The sequence below is a fragment of the Scaptodrosophila lebanonensis genome, unplaced genomic scaffold (genome assembly GCF_003285725.1).
Source record: "Scaptodrosophila lebanonensis strain 11010-0011.00,11010-0021.00 unplaced genomic scaffold, SlebRS2 tig00000157-arrow-arrow-pilon, whole genome shotgun sequence".
Taxonomy (NCBI): domain Eukaryota; kingdom Metazoa; phylum Arthropoda; class Insecta; order Diptera; family Drosophilidae; genus Scaptodrosophila; species Scaptodrosophila lebanonensis.
In genome coordinates, this window is record NW_022060595.1 from 594494 (window position 1) to 613669 (window position 19176).

The following is a 19176-nucleotide window of genomic DNA, read 5'->3' on the forward strand; positions in this document are numbered from 1 at the left end:
CATTACTGTATGGGAGCGAGACGTGGCTGACCACACAAAGAATGATCCAACCGCTGCAGGCATTTATAAACAAATGCCTCAGAATTATATGCGGGGTATTCTGGCCGAACAGAATATCAAACGCATACCTGTGGAGCATGACTGGTGAATCTCCAATCCAATAGACTGGAACTCCCAAGGAAGCAGACGGCAGACCTAAGATAACTTGGCGACGGACCACCCTTCAGGAATTATCCCATAACAACATCACATGGGACACAGCTAGACAGACGGCCAGAAATAGAGTTTGATGGAAAGTACTTGTAGAAGCCCTAAGCTCCCAAGTGGAGTAAAACAGGAATATAAAAAAAATGTAAATTTTAAAGAAAGTCATGTTATCTGTAACCATCTGTTGCTGTAGCTGCTTTGATTCAATTCTTTACTGCATGCATGCTCCCACATAGACACGCATAGACTCACATAGACACAATTTCTATAAAAATGTGCAGTTTTACAACCTTTACGTGAGTTTGAATACTGTTTTAATTTACAGAGTACTTCAAAGTCAGGAAACCTGACTTTAGATTCTCTAAAGTTAGAAGGGTTAGGTTAGGTTGACCCGGTGGACCGCTGCACTGTGGGGCCTCAAGCCAAAACAGCGTGTAAAACCCAAAAATTTTATGAACGCTTTGAGGATTATGCTTAAACGTATCTAATAGTAAATTACGAAAATTTTACTCAAAGAAATCGAAATGAAAGTTTAGGAGATACATATGTACATATGTTCACTCAAAGTTGACCCTTTTTTTAGTCGGCAACGATATACTCCATTTTATGCAAATACTGCGTCTTTCTGGTATTATATTTAATAGATTATCTAAAAAAAAATCCTTCGGCGCCACACTTCGAGAGTTTTCGAACTTCTCTTTTAACAGCTGAGTGTCGACGTTTACATTTGAGCAATTGTGTTTAAATACCCTTAAGCACTAATATACCACTTGCAATAATAATAGCCAACGAGAATGTACGAAAACGCCAATTAAATGTTAAAAAAATACAACGCAAATGTTTAAGAAGTGCATCTGATCCCTTTGCAAGTTCAGATAGCACGTGTTAATTTTTTATTTCTGGTTGCAAATCATAAATCAGGGTATATTTACAGCTGTTGACAACTAATAAACATCGATGGTGCCGGTTGAGGATTTCATCATTTTTCTCCTTTTTTTTAATGTTTACATATTCTATATGTGAGACCTATGAACTTAAAAACAAACCACAGTCGAGTTCAAATTTCTTGCTCAAATATTTTTTATGAGTCATGTCCTGTCCATACCACGGGTTGGACCGAGACAACTAATTAACAACGTTTACTTGATTAGTAAAAACAAGTAAAACAAGAGAGAACGCTACAGTCGAGCAAGCCCGACAGTAAAATAGCCTGTACGCTCCACAAAAAATAAAATTTAAAAAAAAAATTAAATAAATAAAAAAAAAGAATTAATTAATTAAATAAGTAAAGAAAATTTACTTAATACATACATAGAAGACATGTTTATGTACACTTTTAACAGCATACATTTATACCACGTGCTTATGCGTGTTTATATCCGTGTATGTATGCATCACAAATGTGAAACAAAACAAGCAACAACAACAACTGCTTGCAGAGTTCCAGGCAGCGCATGGGCACCGCTCCAGGCAGCGCATGGGCAGCGATTTTATTTATGGCTATAACTTCAGAATTGACCTATCATGATGAAACGGACACATTATCACTAACTGGATGTACCTACCAAAATTTATTTCAAAATTCTTTGTGCAAAGTTTGGTGTCTCTACCTCTTATATTGTATGAGATCCAGGTGTTCATACGGACAGACAAACAGGGCTAGATCGACTCGTCTCGTCATGCTGATCAAGAATATATATACTTGGCGTGGCAGACCCCATCCTTCTGCCTGTTACATTTTCAGCTCCCGCAAACCTAATATGCTCTTGTAAATTTTATGTACAGAGTATAAAAATATAAAAACTTAAGCAAAAATTCAATAAAATTATAGTTTTAGATTTTACAACGTTAATTTTTGGTTGGAAAGCTTTTCTGCTTTAATACAGCTGCACATCGGCGCTAAAAGGACATTATAAAGCGCTAGCATCTTTCCACAGGTATTCCATACCATGCATCCTTAATTATACTGTGTACATGAAATGTACAAGAGTATATTAGGTTTGCGCGAGCTGAAAAATGTAACAGGCAGGGGGAGGCGTGGGAGACCCCACAAAATATATATATTCATGATCAGCATGACGAGACGAGTCGATCTAGTCCTGTCTGTCCGTCCGTCCGTCCGTATGATAACCTAGATCTTGTAGTGTACCACTAATCTCCCTCCCCCTAAAAATGCGCATACAGAAGAATTCTATAGGATGTGAAGGATTAATAAAAAAAAAAATGCAATATTCAGGAACCGACCATACAAAGTTAAATTGTTGCCATCTATTTACGCCTGAAAGAGGGAACTCAGGTGGTATTGTCCCTCTGCTTTACCCCCCCCAACCATGACAACAGCCAATTAAATTTGGGTTGCCCCCTATGTAAATGCTTTACGTCTTCATCGTATTTTGTGAGAATTCAGCGTGACTACTCGACAGACTAAGTAACAAACTTTAAGGACTTAAGGATTATTTCAATTCAAGAATAATTCATATTTTTAATAAAGAACATTTTTGTTTTTTTGGTTGAGTTTTACAAAAAGAAGAAAAAAGAATGTGTATATAAAGAAAAAAAAGAACCTTAGATTTACCTAACTAAATTATCTAGCGGATAATATTTCATATAACATACATTATAATTATTTCATGGCATAGAGATTCGTTTTCGTTCATAACAAAATTTCAATTCATTAACATTAAATCATTGTCGCACGGAAAAAAAAGAATACTAATCAAAATAAAGAAAATGCAATAGAATTTCGCTTGAACGTGCTAATTCATTCTACTTGAGTCGGGTATCAAATTTATATATAAGTATATATGTATATTATTATTATTATTATTTATTTGTTTGTTACTCCAAATCGACAAAAGAATTTAAATCTCCATATTTATCATTGTATGGTAGTATATATATTGTAATAGGTACCATTAATTTTTACTCACTCAGAATTCCGGTCGCAATCGTTGGGCCCAAGATGACGATGACGCGCTGTTTAACAACAAAATCATTATAAGTGTGGAGATATTGAATTATATACCCATGGCGCAAAGTATCAGTTAGTTTGTACTTCAGAATTAAAACTAAGACTTAAATCAATCAAAATAAATATCGCATTTCCTTTATCATAACCATCCTGGCGGCTATAGTTATCCGCTTAAATATTAAAAATATTGTAAATATTATAGCTTAAGGCAAAAATAATAGCAGCTGACGATCTTATCGCTTCGGTAGAAACCAAAAGGAAGACAAAAAAAAACAACACCAACTATTGGTACATCATTCACCTAGGTGCATCTTTTACATTTTTTACTTTTAAACTTCGCTTCGCTACGACCGACTGATACTTCAAAGCTTTTGGGTACGGGTATGAACGAAATATATATATGTCTATACTCAATTATTCCGCTTTTCGGGTACGGGGAGGTGTTGCGGATACAGTGGTAACAAAAGAATCTACTCCGACGTCTGCTTTGGTGTAGCTTCCCAAACGTGAATGATGTAGCCGCGTGGGCACCACTATCGCCAAATTGTAGGAGTGCGGGAGCGTACAGGTCGGGTACAGCTGTGGAGTACTAGGTGTCGGGCACGTGTTCAAGGTCACATAGTCACCGATATCTCAGCGAAGCCCGCGTCGACTCTAAAACGCTGCCAATTCTCCAGCCCCACCCTTCTACGCTGCCGAACTGATGACAAATGTTGGCAGAAGGCGGCTAGACTGGCACTGGACTACAATAAGTTATGTTTGTAATTAATGAACTTTGGAAACACTCATCCATACCTTTCTATTTTGGGGTTCGCTCAAAGAAGAAAATCACTGCACTCTATTTGTTTGTTAAGGCTCAATATGTATCCGTCTCGCCCCTTTATGGCACTTATAAAATTTTATGCAACTGATTAAGGCACGTGGAAACTTTAGTTTACTTTGGTTCTCACTACCCATGTACGTCCGTACTTGACTAAGGGCTTTGAACATTTGACCGCCTCAGTTTAGCGACCGTCTGAACCGCGTGTTAAGCTGAGCTTTTGGTCTCTCTCTAACGGTATAATCATACGATACTGGCGCTAGCCACGTAGCGGTTCTTGTATAAATAAAAGTAGGGTGGGTCAGGGTTTTATAATTCAAGTAAATTGAATCATTACAATAGCATTCTATTTGAATCGGCTACTACACCACAGATAAAGCGGCAAGACTCATTCGAAGAAGCTTTGTCTGAAGAATGCCCATCTTAAATCTTCCGTTTGATTTGTATGTCTTTCAGGTGAAATACACCTAGTTTCTTTCCGGTAGTATCCGTGAGCTCATAATAATAGGGACTCCGTTTCTTGGAAACTTTGGCGGTAACAAAAACCGGGGCTAATTTCGAAGAAAACTTTTTGATGGCCTTACTCTGGGCAAAATTCCTAGCAAAAACTTTATCACCTGTACGCAGTTCAACATCGCGACTGCGCAGATTGTACCTGCGCGCGTTGTCGTCATGAGCTTTGTTTATGTTATGTTTAGCATCTTGTCGGGCCAATTGTAGTATATCCTTGTGGTCAATTCTCACGTCATCTCGCGTAATCTTTCCCATTAAGAATCATGTTTTGTCCAAATGCCAAGAAATAGGGCGAATAACCGGTGCTTCGGTGCAGAGTTGCTCTTAGTGCACCACTTATAGCACTCAGATGACAATCCCAATTCTCATGTTCGTGGTCGATATAAGCGCGTATAGCTGCTAAAACTGATCGATTTAATCTTTCACTGGCATTAGCCTGCGGTGAGTATACAGCCGTAAAGCGATGCGTTACGCCAAACTGGGTTAAGAACGCTTCAAAAATACTAGACCTAAATTGACTCCCATTATCTGTCAGAATGACTTCTGGAACTCCAAAAGTATAAAATATGGCGCTTTCTAAGTACTCACATATTTAGGTGCTGTATTTTTCACTCATTTCGCTCTCTGTTGTTTTATTGAGAGCCGTTTCTTCGTTTCTTGTTGTCGCCTTGCCTTCGTCTGTTGTCACGTCGTTTGTCGCTTCGTCGTCGTGTGTTTTTCTTGCGCTTTGTGCTGTTGCCACTCCGTTTGTCGCTTCTTCTGCTGATGTTTTACCGTTACGTACAGTCGCTACAGTATTTTGCACGCTGCTATTTGTTGTTGCCGGTTGCTGCTTTGACGCCTCGAACAACATTAGATGCTTCTCGAACTGACTCATTAACTGCTGCAGCTTTCCAATCGTATCGTCCCTTTCTAACTCCACTGACATCGCTTGACTCGCTGCATTATAAGCTCTTTGCTCTTGTGCCATGCCGATTTCGTCCAACGCTACCAGTGGAAGCCCTTCATCTGAATCTTCCTTCATCACATTGGCCAGCAAATTGGGATCTCCACGATTCTCCACCGGTATCGCATTTAATCGTGCAATTACTTCGGCTTTGTTGCCCGTGGATGGCATGTTTAGTATAACCAACCACTTTTTTAGTGTCGACAACGATAATTCGTTTAAGTCCATATCAAAATTTTTCTGCCACTTAGTTCGGACCACTTCTGATTTGTAGGAGACCGATATGTGGGGTATTTATGTAGGTGTGTGTGTGTATATTTGTATGTATGTTTGTAACAAAGTCGACACTTTAATGTTTTCTACACAGTTTATTTATTCACATGCGTTCGGTTAGCCTATTCACGCACGACTAACTGTCGATGCGCTTACAAAAGAGATCTTAGCCTAAGAAAAGAGTTTAGCAGTGTGTCCACACAGGATATTATATCAAGAAGTAATAATCGATAATATGGTACAATATATATATATATATATATATATATATATACAGGATAGTGATGGCGGAACAACTAGAAGCGGTACTCATTTTGGTTTTAAGCAGTCAGTAAAAATGTACTTAGTTGTCAGTAGTAAGTTGTCAGACGCACTACAAACACAGTCGTCAGCCGTAAAGAAAGAAGCAGAAGTCAGCAGCCAGAAGAAGAAGCAGAGAGAAGCCATCAGAGAAGTCAGCCGTCGAACCAGAGTGAATTAGCTGCATATGCTAATATTCGCCATCATCATTTTACCTTATATTCCTATTTTAAACTATATCATATATCTTGGTATCGTTACCAATAATAAACATTCTATGATACACAACATCACATGTATATGTGGGGTGTATATATATTCTTGTGTTGTATGTTTGAATTGGGTGTATATGAATTGGCTATGTATATGTGCGGTGTATATAAATTCTTGTATTGTATGTTTGAATGGAATATGTACATAGATGTATGCATGTATGGGTATGTATATAAGTTTTGTGTCTTAGGGGTACTTAGCCCAGCAAGCGCCTCTCTCTTCCAGAACGCCGTCCCTCCGGCTTGCCTCGTCGCACGTTTACGGCTTCGCACCTGCTGTGCCGACGTCCTCACACTCCTTCCCCTGGCCTAGTGCACTGGTCTGCCTTCGCGCTTTGCCTTTTATCCTCTGCGCGTACACCTTTGTCCGATCCCTCCATTCCCTTTCTCGTTTTTCTTTCTTTCTTTTTATTTTGATCTCCAATTTGCACCACTTTTCATAAATTTTGGCGCCTCAAATTTTTTTTTACTTGACACTCCTCTTAATTTTTTTTTCCTTCTGCCCTTGACAAAGGGCACAGCCTGCTACTCTTGATGGAGCCGATAATTTCCCTTATCCCCGATGCTACCCTATATCGATTCTATAATACAATTGGTAGCACTTGGCCACTCCACTCACGCACGAGTACTCGGTGTTGATATCGGCCAGCGCCAGCTGCTAATGCGCGAGTTGCCATCCCCTCCGTCCGACGCCATTTGAGGTTTCCCAATACTGCCGCGTCGCACATAACAATATTCAACTCAGTGCGTACGACACGTTCTTTCCGTACAAGTGGAAATCAGGAAAAATTTTCCTATTCCGAAAGAAAGCAATGACCTTAGGCCAAACTCAATTCTACCATACTGTGCACGAAATTGATAAGACTTTATGATATCTCTGACTCAGTTATTTATTTTGTCCAGACTTATCTGTCCTGTCGTCCCCAAGCAGTTGTTACATCGCAAAATTTTTCATCTTTTTATACCCTGTACCCAAAGGGTAAAAGGGTATATTAGTTTTGTGCGAGTGTACATGGAACATACAGAAGGAGGAGTGGCAGACCCCACAAAGTATATATATTCTTCGTCAGGATGACAAGCCGAGTCGATATAGCCATGTCCGTCTGTCCGTCTGTCTGTATGAACGCAAGGATCTCAGAAAGCATAAGAGCTAGAAAAACCAAACTTGGTACCTAGATTCTCCTGAACCCAAGAAAGGACGAGTTTGTTAATTTTTTCTGTAAATGTATGTATGGAATGTTTTACATTTAATTTAATTAACTAATTATACCCTGTACCCGTAGGGTAAAAAGGGTATATTAGGTTTGTGCAAAGTATGTAACATGCAGAAGGAAGCATCTCCGACCCTATAAAGTATATATATTCTGAATCAGCATGAGGAGAGAAATCAATCTAGACATGTCCGTCCGTCCGTCTGTCCGTCCGTCTGGATGAACGCAAAGATCTCAGAAACTATAAAAGCTGGAACAACCAAATTTGGTATCCAGATTCTCCTAGGTCCGAGAAAGGACGAGTTTATTTTTATACCCTGTACCCAAAGGGTGAAAGGGTATACTAGTTTTGTGCGAATGTATGTAACAGGCAGAAGGAGGTATGGCAGACCCCACAAAGTATATATATTCTTGATCAGGATGAGAAGACGAGTCGATATAGCCTTGTCCGTCTGTCCGTCCGTCCATCCGTCTGTATGAACGCAAGGATCACAGAAAGTATAAGAGCTCGAATAACCAAACTTGGTATTCAGGTTCTCCTAAGTCCGAGAAAGGACGAGTTTGTTCATTTTTTCTGATCCACCCCAACACTCCCCCCTATTAACGATTTTTTGTAACTCCCGTAATTCTTGGAATTTCGAACTAAAATATGGTAGTCACATTAGGTTAGTGATTATATATCCGTATGCCTAGTTTCATTATGATAGAATGATCGGAAAGAAAGTTATAGCCATAAAACCAGGCCCAATGCACACATACATACATATGTACAAGTACACAAACACGCATAAGGCACGATTCTGATGTAAATGTAAATGTATGTATGCATGCATGGAATATTTTATATTTAATTTAGTTAATTAATTAAATTAATTTAGTTAATTAATTAAATTAAATTAATTAATTAATTTAATTTCTTTTTTGTGGGGCGGTACAGGGTATTTAAGAGTTGAGCCTGGTCGACTTTAGCATTCCTTTCTTGTTTTTTTTTTTGAATTTTCCCCCCTTCCCCTGCTACAGAATTTCGTCAATACCGTCCACATTTCAAAAGTTACCTAAACCAAACTTTGCATACTAATTTTCTACTTTTGTTTCAAATTTCATCTAAATCGGTTCATGCTAAGAAAAGTTATTAGCGAAACAAATTCTCTACTGCAGCAACAAGTTCGCTCTTCTTCTTCCTCTCTTTGCTTCTGCTATGTGCGCATATAACTCAGTGACGGAAATTAACCTAGGTACAGGGTATTTCACTGTCGGGCTTGCTCGACTGTAGCGTTCTCTTTTGTTAAATTAATTATTTAATACATTTTTTTTATGTTTTTTAAGAGTTGAGCCTGCTGACTTTAGCATTCTTTTCTTGTTTGAATATGAATTTTGTGAGTGTAATAGGCGTGTTTCTGCTTTATAAATCGCAAGAATACATTCACGGAATAAGCTTAACGATAGAAGAGATTTTCCGATGTCATGATGGGATTGTTCTTACAATTTTTACAAGCAACTTTGATAGAATTGGAATTTCATTGAAAATCGTATTTGTGAAAACTCACGTAAATGGTGTATAATTGCACATATACTTAGCAATTGCGTCTATGTCAGTGTATGTATGTTTATGCGCATTTATTTGTGTCTGTGTAAACATGTGTGCAGTCAACCAAAGCACCAGCATCAACAGCCGCGGGCAGCGCTGCAGCAAATATATTTATGGCTACAACTTCTTGTTAAATCGGTTTATCATAGTGAAACTTGGCATACGGACACATAATTACTAACTGGGGGTAATTCCCGAATTTCGAAATTCCAAGAATTACGGGAGTTAGAGAAAATCGCATTTGCGGGGGAGAGGGGAGAGGGAGGGAAATTCCAAAATATACATTTTCTGCGTATTCACACAAGGTATCTTGGACTAAAATTTGGTGTTCCTAGGTCTTATAGTCTCCGAGATATAGGCGATTATACGAATGGAAAATCGGGAAAACCCCCATAAGGGGGAAGTGGGGGGGAAAAATAAAACAAACTCGTATAGAATACACACATAAGGCATCTTTGTGCAAAATTTGGTGTCTTTATCTCTTATAGTCTCTGAGATACAGGCGTTCATATGGACGGACAGACAGACAGACAGGGCTAGATCGACTCGTCTCGTCATGCTGATCAAGAATATATATACTTTGTGGGGTCTGTCACTCCTCCTTCTGCCTGTTACATTACAGTTTTCGATTTTGGTATTGAAATATACTGGGAAAGGTGTGTATAAACATTAGTACATAATCATACATACACAAATGTATACAGTGTACATATGGTGGAGAACTTTTTCAAAGCCAATGCAGAACAATTTAAGGAGTTGTCATACATTAAATAATTAATTATTAATCCCTGTACCCAGGGTTACTAGTTATGTATATACTAGTTTTGTGTACATACATACATACATATGTATGTACATACATACATATGTAGCTTTTGAACTCTGGACAATGCAGATGGAACTACAAAGTTTTTTCATGATATGTCAATTTTTTTGCCTCGGTGGCGTAGTGGATAGCGCACGTGCACACCAAACAAGAGGTCGTGGGTTCGAGCCCCACTCATGGCGAGAGCATGACCCCCGAAATTTCTCCTCTCGATAAACTCTCCGGAATACATGCCTTCAACGTCGTGGTCATTTTAATAATAACCACAAAACATATCCATCCACGCTATCTGGATAACATCAACAGTAACCCCCCCAAGACGCCTCTCCCCGGCGGCGACAGGTGGCAGCCCCACCACTGGGATAAGTCGCATCTGGCCAATCACCAGTTCGACTGACAATTCAATGATTACCGAAACTAATACAAGAGAAATAAATCCAAACGGCACCACTTCGTTGACGACCATAGGCATCTCGAAACGGACAAGAATCGGACAATGGAACGTGAGAACTCTAAAGGAACCATCCAGGCTAGCACAATTTGAAGGAGAAATGGACAAGCTGCAGATAGCAATAGCGGGGATCAGTGAGATGAGATGGAGTGGCAATGGGACGACAACAACATCAAACGGCAACTTAGTTCTCCATAGTGGCAACAGTGACGGCAGCAAATACGGGGTAGGAATCTTCGTGGCCAGGAGGATGAAGAAGACACTACTCTCCTGGACCCCCGTATCTAATAGACTCATCAAGGCCAGGTTTAGATGCAAAGCTAGACACATCACCATCGTGTAATGCTATGCCCCAACAGAAGACGCCAGTGAAGACACCAAAGACGACTTCTACGCTGCTCTCACAACTACTCTCACGGAAATACACCGAGGTGACATCACTATTCTCATGGGTGACCTTAACGCGAAAATTGGTCCCAACAACAACCGACTACTGAGATCAGACATGGGCCAACATAGAATCGGGACTCGTAATAACAATGGTGAAAGACTTACAGAACTTTGCCAGACATTCCAACTGGTCATTGGCGGCAGTTTATTCCCTCACAAAGATGTCCACAAATACACCTGGACATCTCCAAATGGGAATACACGCAACCAGATTGACCACATATGCATAAGCAGGAAATGGAGGCACTCGCTACTAGATGTACGGAACAAGCGGGGAGCATCGATAGACAGCGATCACGAACTGGTCGTAGGCGAACTTTCAATTAAGTTGAACCGGAAACGACCACGGATCGCGAACACCACAAGCCCACCGTTCCCCCTCAACCTTCACCTATTCGGCGACAACAACATCACTGCAAGACTGGCATCTACATTACGAGCACACCTGTCACCTCAACAAAATCACCCCTGGGAACAAACATGCAGGACGCTGAGGATGACCGCAGAAGAGATTATTGGCACTAAACAACGCAGAAGAACCAATTAGATATCTAACAGGACATGGGAGCAGGAGAAACAATCTGAAGGCTATAGCAGACCAAAACAACCACAATCGTGATGAACATCGCAAAATGTGTGAAGCTGTAAAGAAGTCCGCCAGAAACGATAAGAGAGCTCTAATGGATAGATTTGCAAACGATGCAGAACGAGCAGCCGGCGAAAACAACATGCGCTCACTATACCAGTTAGTAGCACGAATCTCTGGAAGCTACCAAAGGCAATCCCAACCAGTAAGAGACACACATGGAAACCTGCTGACCAATGATGAAGCCCAAATAGAGAGATGGCGTCAACACTTCATGGAGATCAGCAACACTGCCACACCAACCAGTAGTGATGACTTCAGAGGTATTGCACCAACAAATGGGATACTGAGAATCTCGTCCGCACCACCATCAACCAGAGAAATCGGCAACGCAATAATGAAGATGAAGCACAACAGGGCAGCTGGAGAAGACGGCATACCAGCCGAACTCCTCCAAGTTGACACCCAGCTGATGGCGGAAATACTGCATCCACACTTCGCAGGCATATGGGAGAGCGAACAGATTCCAATTACCTGGAAAAGCGGAATCATTGTAAAACTAGCCAAGAAAGGTGACCTTAGCGACTGTAACAACTGGGGAGGAATCACACTGTTGAATACGAGCTATAAAGTTCTAGCCACACTACTGAACGAGCGTCTTCAGGTAAATTTGATGGCTCAATACGTGATGAACAGGCAGGATTCAGACCACACAGGAGTTGCGTAGACCAGGCAAACACACTACCCATAATTACCGAACAAGCTGTGGAATGGCGGGCCCCACTGTACCTCCTGTTCATCGATTTCAAGAAGGCCTTCGATTCAGTGGAAAGAGCGGCAAAATGGGGCGCACTTGCAAGGAGAGGAGCACCGACCAAAATTATCGCCATAATTAAGGCGATGTATGATGATGCCAACCTGGCGGTCTTGCACAATGGAGAAACATGTGCACCTTTCCAGACAAACACAGGAGTCAAGCAAGGCTGCCCTCTATCGCCACTGCTCTTCAACATCGTGGTAGACGAACTCATGAGGGAAATATGCAAGTCCAAGCGTGGCATCACGTGGAGCTTCAACAGACATCTTGAAGACTTGGACTATGCGGACGACATCTGTCTGATCTCTCACAGGCTCTGTGATATTCAATCCAAAGCTGATGACCTCGTGGAGTTAGCCAGTCGAGTCGGGCTGGAAATAAACACGGCAAAAACAAAAGCGATGCGCTTCAATCACGCCAGTTAAGCAGAAAAACCAAACTCCGAATTTTCAATGCCTGCGTGAAATCCACATTACTGTATGGGAGCGAGACGTGGCTGACCACACAAAGAATGATCCAACCGCTGCAGGCATTTATAAACAAATGCCTCAGAATTATATGCGGGGTATTCTGGCCGAACAGAATATCAAACGCATACCTGTGGAGCATGACTGGTGAATCTCCAATCCAATAGACTGGAACTCCCAAGGAAGCAGACGGCAGACCTAAGATAACTTGGCGACGGACCACCCTTCAGGAATTATCCCATAACAACATCACATGGGACACAGCTAGACAGACGGCCAGAAATAGAGTTTGATGGAAAGTACTTGTAGAAGCCCTAAGCTCCCAAGTGGAGTAAAACAGGAATATAAAAAAAATGTAAATTTTAAAGAAAGTCATGTTATCTGTAACCATCTGTTGCTGTAGCTGCTTTGATTCAATTCTTTACTGCATGCATGCTCCCACATAGACACGCATAGACTCACATAGACACAATTTCTATAAAAATGTGCAGTTTTACAACCTTTACGTGAGTTTGAATACTGTTTTAATTTACAGAGTACTTCAAAGTCAGGAAACCTGACTTTAGATTCTCTAAAGTTAGAAGGGTTAGGTTAGGTTGACCCGGTGGACCGCTGCACTGTGGGGCCTCAAGCCAAAACAGCGTGTAAAACCCAAAAATTTTATGAACGCTTTGAGGATTATGCTTAAACGTATCTAATAGTAAATTACGAAAATTTTACTCAAAGAAATCGAAATGAAAGTTTAGGAGATACATATGTACATATGTTCACTCAAAGTTGACCCTTTTTTTAGTCGGCAACGATATACTCCATTTTATGCAAATACTGCGTCTTTCTGGTATTATATTTAATAGATTATCTAAAAAAAAATCCTTCGGCGCCACACTTCGAGAGTTTTCGAACTTCTCTTTTAACAGCTGAGTGTCGACGTTTACATTTGAGCAATTGTGTTTAAATACCCTTAAGCACTAATATACCACTTGCAATAATAATAGCCAACGAGAATGTACGAAAACGCCAATTAAATGTTAAAAAAATACAACGCAAATGTTTAAGAAGTGCATCTGATCCCTTTGCAAGTTCAGATAGCACGTGTTAATTTTTTATTTCTGGTTGCAAATCATAAATCAGGGTATATTTACAGCTGTTGACAACTAATAAACATCGATGGTGCCGGTTGAGGATTTCATCATTTTTCTCCTTTTTTTTAATGTTTACATATTCTATATGTGAGACCTATGAACTTAAAAACAAACCACAGTCGAGTTCAAATTTCTTGCTCAAATATTTTTTATGAGTCATGTCCTGTCCATACCACGGGTTGGACCGAGACAACTAATTAACAACGTTTACTTGATTAGTAAAAACAAGTAAAACAAGAGAGAACGCTACAGTCGAGCAAGCCCGACAGTAAAATAGCCTGTACGCTCCACAAAAAATAAAATTTAAAAAAAAAATTAAATAAATAAAAAAAAAGAATTAATTAATTAAATAAGTAAAGAAAATTTACTTAATACATACATAGAAGACATGTTTATGTACACTTTTAACAGCATACATTTATACCACGTGCTTATGCGTGTTTATATCCGTGTATGTATGCATCACAAATGTGAAACAAAACAAGCAACAACAACAACTGCTTGCAGAGTTCCAGGCAGCGCATGGGCACCGCTCCAGGCAGCGCATGGGCAGCGATTTTATTTATGGCTATAACTTCAGAATTGACCTATCATGATGAAACGGACACATTATCACTAACTGGATGTACCTACCAAAATTTATTTCAAAATTCTTTGTGCAAAGTTTGGTGTCTCTACCTCTTATATTGTATGAGATCCAGGTGTTCATACGGACAGACAAACAGGGCTAGATCGACTCGTCTCGTCATGCTGATCAAGAATATATATACTTGGCGTGGCAGACCCCATCCTTCTGCCTGTTACATTTTCAGCTCCCGCAAACCTAATATGCTCTTGTAAATTTTATGTACAGAGTATAAAAATATAAAAACTTAAGCAAAAATTCAATAAAATTATAGTTTTAGATTTTACAACGTTAATTTTTGGTTGGAAAGCTTTTCTGCTTTAATACAGCTGCACATCGGCGCTAAAAGGACATTATAAAGCGCTAGCATCTTTCCACAGGTATTCCATACCATGCATCCTTAATTATACTGTGTACATGAAATGTACAAGAGTATATTAGGTTTGCGCGAGCTGAAAAATGTAACAGGCAGGGGGAGGCGTGGGAGACCCCACAAAATATATATATTCATGATCAGCATGACGAGACGAGTCGATCTAGTCCTGTCTGTCCGTCCGTCCGTCCGTATGATAACCTAGATCTTGTAGTGTACCACTAATCTCCCTCCCCCTAAAAATGCGCATACAGAAGAATTCTATAGGATGTGAAGGATTAATAAAAAAAAAAATGCAATATTCAGGAACCGACCATACAAAGTTAAATTGTTGCCATCTATTTACGCCTGAAAGAGGGAACTCAGGTGGTATTGTCCCTCTGCTTTACCCCCCCCAACCATGACAACAGCCAATTAAATTTGGGTTGCCCCCTATGTAAAGGCTTTACGTCTTCATCGTATTTTGTGAGAATTCAGCGTGACTACTCGACAGACTAAGTAACAAACTTTAAGGACTTAAGGATTATTTCAATTCAAGAATAATTCATATTTTTAATAAAGAACATTTTTGTTTTTTTGGTTGAGTTTTACAAAAAGAAGAAAAAAGAATGTGTATATAAAGAAAAAAAAGAACCTTAGATTTACCTAACTAAATTATCTAGCGGATAATATTTCATATAACATACATTATAATTATTTCATGGCATAGAGATTCGTTTTCGTTCATAACAAAATTTCAATTCATTAACATTAAATCATTGTCGCACGGAAAAAAAAGAATACTAATCAAAATAAAGAAAATGCAATAGAATTTCGCTTGAACGTGCTAATTCATTCTACTTGAGTCGGGTATCAAATTTATATATAAGTATATATGTATATTATTATTATTATTATTTATTTGTTTGTTACTCCAAATCGACAAAAGAATTTAAATCTCCATATTTATCATTGTATGGTAGTATATATATTGTAATAGGTACCATTAATTTTTACTCACTCAGAATTCCGGTCGCAATCGTTGGGCCCAAGATGACGATGACGCGCTGTTTAACAACAAAATCATTATAAGTGTGGAGATATTGAATTATATACCCATGGCGCAAAGTATCAGTTAGTTTGTACTTCAGAATTAAAACTAAGACTTAAATCAATCAAAATAAATATCGCATTTCCTTTATCATAACCATCCTGGCGGCTATAGTTATCCGCTTAAATATTAAAAATATTGTAAATATTATAGCTTAAGGCAAAAATAATAGCAGCTGACGATCTTATCGCTTCGGTAGAAACCAAAAGGAAGACAAAAAAAAACAACACCAACTATTGGTACATCATTCACCTAGGTGCATCTTTTACATTTTTTACTTTTAAACTTCGCTTCGCTACGACCGACTGATACTTCAAAGCTTTTGGGTACGGGTATGAACGAAATATATATATGTCTATACTCAATTATTCCGCTTTTCGGGTACGGGGAGGTGTTGCGGATACAGTGGTAACAAAAGAATCTACTCCGACGTCTGCTTTGGTGTAGCTTCCCAAACGTGAATGATGTAGCCGCGTGGGCACCACTATCGCCAAATTGTAGGAGTGCGGGAGCGTACAGGTCGGGTACAGCTGTGGAGTACTAGGTGTCGGGCACGTGTTCAAGGTCACATAGTCACCGATATCTCAGCGAAGCCCGCGTCGACTCTAAAACGCTGCCAATTCTCCAGCCCCACCCTTCTACGCTGCCGAACTGATGACAAATGTTGGCAGAAGGCGGCTAGACTGGCACTGGACTACAATAAGTTATGTTTGTAATTAATGAACTTTGGAAACACTCATCCATACCTTTCTATTTTGGGGTTCGCTCAAAGAAGAAAATCACTGCACTCTATTTGTTTGTTAAGGCTCAATATGTATCCGTCTCGCCCCTTTATGGCACTTATAAAATTTTATGCAACTGATTAAGGCACGTGGAAACTTTAGTTTACTTTGGTTCTCACTACCCATGTACGTCCGTACTTGACTAAGGGCTTTGAACATTTGACCGCCTCAGTTTAGCGACCGTCTGAACCGCGTGTTAAGCTGAGCTTTTGGTCTCTCTCTAACGGTATAATCATACGATACTGGCGCTAGCCACGTAGCGGTTCTTGTATAAATAAAAGTAGGGTGGGTCAGGGTTTTATAATTCAAGTAAATTGAATCATTACAATAGCATTCTATTTGAATCGGCTACTACACCACAGATAAAGCGGCAAGACTCATTCGAAGAAGCTTTGTCTGAAGAATGCCCATCTTAAATCTTCCGTTTGATTTGTATGTCTTTCAGGTGAAATACACCTAGTTTCTTTCCGGTAGTATCCGTGAGCTCATAATAATAGGGACTCCGTTTCTTGGAAACTTTGGCGGTAACAAAAACCGGGGCTAATTTCGAAGAAAACTTTTTGATGGCCTTACTCTGGGCAAAATTCCTAGCAAAAACTTTATCACCTGTACGCAGTTCAACATCGCGACTGCGCAGATTGTACCTGCGCGCGTTGTCGTCATGAGCTTTGTTTATGTTATGTTTAGCATCTTGTCGGGCCAATTGTAGTATATCCTTGTGGTCAATTCTCACGTCATCTCGCGTAATCTTTCCCATTAAGAATCATGTTTTGTCCAAATGCCAAGAAATAGGGCGAATAACCGGTGCTTCGGTGCAGAGTTGCTCTTAGTGCACCACTTATAGCACTCAGATGACAATCCCAATTCTCATGTTCGTGGTCGATATAAGCGCGTATAGCTGCTAAAACTGATCGATTTAATCTTTCACTGGCATTAGCCTGCGGTGAGTATACAGCCGTAAAGCGATGCGTTACGCCAAACTGGGTTAAGAACGCTTCAAAAATACTAGACCTAAATTGACTCCCATTATCTGTCAGAATGACTTCTGGAACTCCAAAAGTATAAAATATGGCGCTTTCTAAGTACTCACATATTTTAGGTGCTGTAAACTTCTTAAGCGGACTGAGAAAATGAAATTTCGTATTGTGATCCACGACGATAAGTAACCCAATATTGCCATTTTTAGTTCTTCGGTACGGACCTAGTAGATCTAAATAAAGTTTCTGAAATGGTCTATCAGATGTTAACGGTTTACCCATTGGAGGTTTTAAGACTATATTGGGGCTCTTTGTGGTGCGACAAACGACACAGTCCGATATATAAGCTCGTATTTTGGTGACCATTCGAGGCCAAAACAAATAACGTCTTAGTTTCTCTACCGTTTTTGCCATTCCACAGTGGGCTGAGCTTGGTGAATCATGCGCTTGAAATAAAATATCAGGGACTAACGCAGGAGGGTCCCACAGTTTCCAAGCACTGCTATCTTGAGACGAAATGCCGTTACTAAAATCTGTTCTTTTATACACGTAATTATCCACAACCTTCAAATCGGGTAGTTTGGCTTGATTAACTTTAACTCGTTCTATTAGGCTCAAATATTCAGCCGATTGAAAGTGTGTAGATTGAAGATCAACCATAGGACCGTTAAATACGAACTCCTTCACTGCTGGTTCATTCTGACGTGATAATGCATCTGCAACGACGTTTTCTGACCCGCGCCTGTGGGTTATGGTAAAAGTGAACGCTTGTAATTTCATGGACCATCTAGCTAGTCTACCCGATAAATCTTTTTGTCGCATCAACCATTGTAGCGAGGCATGATCAGTGATAACAACGAAGTCTTGACCTTCTATGTACGCCCGAAATTTTTTAATACCCTTTAACACAGCTAAGCATTCCAACTCGGTAACGGAATAATTACGCTGAGCTTTTGTTAATTTCTCTGACATGTAGGCTATTGGTAATTCGACTCCATTTTGTTCCTGCGCTAACACACACCCAATGCCATATGTGCTAGCATCACATAACAAAATAAACTGCTTCGAAAAATCTGGTGTAATCAATATAGGGGCTACAGTTAAACAATTCTTCAATGCTTCAAATGTTTGTGTAGCATTTGCACTCCATTTAAGCGACTTCTTGTTCTTTAGCAGCTCTGTCAATGGAAAGCTTACGGTGGCGTAATTTTCGACGAACCGTCGATACCATCCGGCCAAACCTAAGAACCGACGCAATTGTTTCACTGTGGTAGGAACTGGGAACTCTCTGATCGATTTGATTTTATCAGAGTCTGTCATTATACGTCCTTGTCCGATGATAAAGCCAAGATATTTGATCTCTCGCATACAGAATTTGGATTTTTCTACATTAATAGTTAGATTTGCCTTACGTAAAGACAAGGCTATCTCCTACAGCAAAACAAGATGAGAATCGAAATCCTCCGAAAGAATTAACAAATCGTCTAAA